Below are 6,359 nucleotides of genomic sequence, written 5' to 3'. Positions count from 1 at the left end.
GCAAATTTACTATGTACCGGATCGTCTAGAATAGACGATACTGTGCAGATAAGGAAAACATTATATAAGTCTAGAGATTTGCACAACGATACTAATATAAGATGGTATTATACGAAGATGTTGTTAATATATATATACAAGTCTAAATTGAAAACAACGTTCAAACCTATGATTGCGTTGGATTAAAACCGCAATTTTTATACGTATGCATGCAAAACAAATTTCTTGTTAGAGGGGTCTAAATACAGCACAAACAACATTTTCCAAAAGACCAAAAAAGTGAAAATATATATTTTAACAAAACGCATTTGACTAACAGGTCGAACAACAAATGTTCTAAAACCCTGCTGACTGCCATTGGCGATTGCCAAATAAACGGATCACCGATGTAATAAATGGATTTTAATTATAAATTTAATACTAAACAGAAAACAATAAACTTGCGAGGTTTTTGTACACCATATCCGGATTTCGACAATTAATGTCTCTTCAGTGATGTTAGGAATCGAAACGGTATTTGGAAAGCCATACAATTTACCTCAATTTAGGATAGACTCTTGAATTTTGAGGAGTCAAAATAGGATAAACGGATCATATAAACCAGAAGGCAAATATAATACATGCCCAAACGAAAAAATATAAACAAGTCTAAATTGAAAACTACGTTCAAACCTTTGATTGCGTTGAATGAAAACCGCAATTTTTATACGTGTGCATGCAAAACAAATTTCTTGTTAGAGGGGTCTAAATACAGCACAAACAACATTTTCCAAAAGACCAAAAAAGTGAAAAAGTATATTTTAACAAAACGCATTTGACTAACAGGTCGAACAACAAATGTTCTTAAAACCTGCTGACTGCCATTGGCGATTGCCAAATAAACGGATTACCGATGTAATAAATGGATTTTAATTATAAATTTAATACTAAACAGAAAACAATTAACTTGCGAAAAGATGGTATACTGCAAAAAAAAAGGTGCAAAGCTTTTTGTACACCATATCCGGATTTCGACAATTAATGTCTCTTCAGTGATGTTAGGAATCGGAACGGTATTTGGAAAGCCATACAATTTACCTCAATTTAGGATAGACTCTTGAAGTTTGAGGAGTCAAAATAGAATAGGATAAACGGATCATATAAACCAAAAGGCAAATATAATACAAGCCCAAACGAAAAAATAAAAACAAGTCTAAATTGAAAACAACGTTCAAACCTATGATTGCGTTGGATAAAAACCGCAATTTTTTTACGTGTGCATGCAAAACAAATTTCTTGTTAGAGGGGTCTAAATACAGCACAAACAACATTTTCCAAAAGACCAAAAAAGTGAAAAAGTATATTTATATATATATATATATTCTCAGAAATGTAGATTGAAAAGGGGAAGAACTGGTTTTAAAATAACTACATATCCTCGCCATGTTTTCATGTACCTGTCTAGGGACAAGAAAATCATGATTATATACTGCTTTTAGGTTTAATTCTTTTTCAGTTAAAAATATGGCTTCAATTGCAGATCTTTGACAGTGTTTGTTAACTTTATCTACAACATATAATTTGGAATACTTAATCCTTGACATATTTCATAGATACCTTTTTTATTGGTGAATGTTTATATTTAGATATTTTTGTCTAAAGGTTGTAGCTTCTTTACATATAATTCACATTTCCTTTATTGAACGAAAATTAGAAATTCCTAACGATTTCTTTATGTATTATGCATTAATTATGATAAAATAGTGGTGAGACGGTATTTGAGATTTGTGACGGGCATAAGGTCATAAAAAGAGAGTATTCTTTAATATTAAAATTTAAAACGAATTTTCCTGATTTAGGCATTTTTTAAAAACAGTTTTATATATATATCAAAAACAGGACCATGAGATCTCTTTGTCTATTTTCAAGTAACACCAATCAGATGTTTATCTATATTACTAGATTCATGTATCTCACCGCCTACCTGTCAGCATGGAGGATTTATTGATAAGACTTGTTCATGTTCTTGTCCTGCAGTACTAACTGGCTCTACTTGTCAACTACTAGTTCCAAGTAGCGGTATGTAAAATTTTGTGACTATATAGTGTCTTAAACCGTAATGTAATGCTTTACAGTGAAAACAGTACTTTACATTTTAACATATATACTATTATACATTTTTTAACATTTCAAACAATTCCTGCTTCAGAAGCACTTTTCTGGTTATATCTTCATCGGGAACACTAAAACCTAAAAATTTGAAAGCAAGGGATGTATAAATAAGTAGAAACGCTAGAAGCTATATGATTAAAGGGAAATATTAAGAATAGCACAATTAATCTAAGATCGGCATTGCCTGAGGGATTTGGAACTCTTATGTTCTTCGTAAATCGTAATTAATCAATGGGGGGGGGGGGGGTTAGAAAAAGAGTGTGTTATAAATCATGTCAGTACCGAGGCACTGACTACTGAGCTGATGATACACCCGAAGACTAACAGTCTACCAGCAGTAGAATCAACCCACTTAATTAAAGGGTTTTGAAAATCTTGAGATGTCATATTTTTGGGATAGTATAAAGGGATCGATATTATATTTTCTCAAGTTGAATGTCATTAATTGTTTTGGAGTTAAAAAAATCCCCTTTTTTTGTAGTACGCAAAAAAAAGCATTTACCCATTTACCCGGAAATATGTATCTAATTATAGCGAGGTGTGTAAAGATGCTAATATCAGTGACTATACACCTTTGAAAAGGACCTAAATATCGTATATTGGTGGTTTCGAATCTGTTCAAAGTTTTGATTTTTCTACTATATACACCACTTTGCCTCATAATCTCATTAAGAAAAAAATTCACATAACTGATTAAATGGGCATTCCCGTTTGAATAGTTTTACACTAGTAATTTTTGTGGCCCTTTATAGCTTGCTGTTCGGTGTGAGCCAAGGCTCCGTGTTGAAGACCGTACTTTGACCTATAATGGTTTTCTTTTATAAATTTTGACTTGGAGGAAGAGTTGTCTCATTGGCACTCATACCACATCTTCTTATCTCTATTTGAAATGTCATAATGTGAATATATCTGTTGGTATGAGCCAAGGCTCCGTGTTGAAGGCCGTACTTTGACCTATATTGGTTTACTTTTACAAATTGTGACTTGGATGGAGAGTTGTCTCATTGGCACTCATACCACATCTTCTTATATCTATATATGTTCAAGCTCTTTTAGGTAATTTTTGATTAACAAAAGAAAAGAAAAATGTCAATTGGACCTGAATTGATATGATAACTGCACTTGAAGTTTTACACGTTAACATTTTTGTTCGCTATGGAGATTCCGTATATCGCCAAGTTATCGGAATTCAAATGGAGACTTACTGTGCACCACTTAATGCGGACCTGTTTTTGTATTGTTAAGAATCACAATGTATGCCCAATTTCAGCAAAGACCGATCGAAACAACATTTGATACAAAAATTTAATAACACTTTTAGATATTTGGATTATGTTTTGGCTCTCAATAATGACGACTTAGTATGTACACTGAAGAAATAATCCTATTGAACTTACTTTAAATAACGCTAATACTAACTATGAACACTGCTCGTTCCTTTATCTTGATATCTATATCTCTAACGAGTAGCTTAATGCTAAAATATACGATAAAAGAGATGATTTTTCATTTCCGACTGTTAATTATCCTTTATTAGATGGTGACGTTCCCTTGGCACTATCGTATGGTGTTTATATATCTCAACTTGTTCAATTTGCTTGTGTATGTAACAACGTATTCGATTTTAAAGAAAGAAATCTCTGTATTGCTGAAACATTATTACACCAGTTTTTTCGACTTTAACTCAATTTTATCATCATTACAAGGACATCATTCGTAAATATAAATCAACGTGCTGACATCTTACACGTTCATGTTTTTCACATCTAATCTTTTATGGTAATATTCTATACAAATAAAAAAAAAGCCAAATATTCTATTAATCACACATGCTACAAATCATTGATGCCATTATGTAACAAGCGTTTAACTGTTTTCATAAAAGAATTATACTTTTTAAAAAACCTAACTAAGGACTTCGGTCACAAAGAAAATAAGAAGCTGGAGTTATGTAATGATTTATTGAATTGACGCATACCTTGTTGTTGAACATGAATCTGGGCATATAATAGAAACGGCGGTTATTTTGAATTATTAAAACGGCATAATGTACTGGTATTCATTTCAGCCAATTGTGGAGGTACTATAAACATAGCAGGCGGTGAAACATATTTGCTGACGTCACCAAATTATCCATCGAATTATGACACCGGTTTGCAATGTACATGGTTAATACAGGTTAGTTCAATTGTATTTCCAGTGGTAAATATTGTTTTAGAAAAACAAAGGATATTGCGTTTATATTTGGAATACAAATATTAAATATATGTTGATGAGGAAGTATTTGTATACATTTTAGAGCAGTTATTGTATCCCTATGGCATTTACTTTGATCAACATATTTGATCTTTACTTAAGGATCTACGGTTTCAGAGGTTGATATTTTTTTTTCAAAAATTTAACACATTTTGTATGAAAAATACGAATGAAAGGTATTCGGTACTCACCCTAAAGCGTTTTTCACGATAATTCATTTTTACCAGTCCACAAAAATTCCTAAAAACACGCTCATAACCATAAAATCATCAATTACACCAATGATGTGCAGGCGTACAACATTCAATTGAGGGATAAAAGAAAACGTCTTAACCAAAGCAACAAGGAATCTGCGTGATATACTATGCTTGATATACAACTGAAATAAAGTTAAAGACAGGTTGTAGGTATTGATATGGACACCAATCGCGCTCCTTTAACGGCAGACGTTTTCCTGCATTGTTAACAATTTATTTTCAAACACAGTTAAGACCTGACTCAACTCCATTTAATTGAAAAATTAAAGAAAACTTACCGTTATCTTGATGATATTGTTTTCGTTAAATGATAAAGATTTCTCTAAATAAACTGCAGATATTTACCCAAAGAAATGTACTTGAAATAACTCAAACATAAGTAACAATATCTATCCTTTCCTAGATTTAGATATTTCAGTTTCATATGGGAAACTGTACTCAAAACTTTACGACAAAAGTGGCAATTTTTAGTTCCTTGTTGTTAATTTTCCTGTTTTTGACATACATTATTTATATATCCGAATTCGTTTGCTATATCGCATCCTTATTTTTACGATAATGTTTTTAATCGATCCCGTAAAGAAGATATGATCCGTTTTAACTTATCGATCATATCAATAAACACTGTCATAAGATCTTTGAATATTGTTTATCGGCATAAATATTGATTTTGTTATCAATTTATTATAATAAAGCTTAACAGCCATGATCATTCACGGTCCTACATTCTGTCGATACCTATACGTTGGCATTGCACAGTATTATGTTGATCTCCGACTGTTTATGACGTCTTTACACTAAATGCATTGACTGTTTACTAATGTATATCATGATTGTTTAATTAGTTTTTATTGATTTTGTTCTAGCTTTTAGTAACTGCGAATATTCTTTGATCTGTACGTTATGTCTTAGTGGTTTTTGTTATTTGTTTTTGTGCTTTGTATCGTTCTTATGAGTTATACTGACTTTGTCTGGAGACAAAATAAGAGACTTAGAAATGCTGTTTCGGGCGGCGGCGGTGTCAACAGTTTGTTAAAATTTGTGATTAGGTCAGTATAAGGGGAACCACTGAAGGTGAATCAATGATATTTTTCTCGCAGTTTCATAAACATTGGCACATCTCATTTCCATTGGGATTATTTGTCCATGTCCCCTCAACCATTGTCTATTGTCTTTGAAGCTTTGGCATGGTTTACATGTTAAAGATTATGATTAGGTAAGTTTAAAGGGAACCACATATGATAAGGCAAAGATATTTAGTATGCAGTTGTATTAGCATTAGCATATCTTATATCTCAAAAATTATTTGGTCCTGTTCCTTTAGTCATGGTGCATTGACTTTAAGTATTTTGCATAATTAAAATGTAAACGAATGGCTACTTTAATTTGAACATTTGCATTTTACTATGAAAATTATATACAGGAAGACATATCTCTGTTTCGACAGTTTATTATAGTATTAATCCGGTCACATTTTGTATGTACCTGTCCTAAGTCAGGAGTCTGCAATTTAATGGTTTTCGTTTGTTGCTGTTTATCATATTTGTTTATCGTTTATTGTTTTGTACTTAAATCAGGCCGTTAGTTTTCTTTTTTGAATTGTTTTACATATGTCAAGGATGTTTCTTTAATTACTTGTTATGCGGTACAGCTTAATGTTGTAAGGTGACCTATAGGTGGTAACATGTACGTCAT

Source organism: Mytilus californianus, unplaced genomic scaffold (genome assembly GCF_021869535.1).
Source record: "Mytilus californianus isolate M0D057914Y unplaced genomic scaffold, xbMytCali1.0.p SCAF_2, whole genome shotgun sequence".
NCBI classification, from domain to species: domain Eukaryota; kingdom Metazoa; phylum Mollusca; class Bivalvia; order Mytilida; family Mytilidae; genus Mytilus; species Mytilus californianus.
This window is presented reverse-complemented; position numbering follows the sequence as displayed.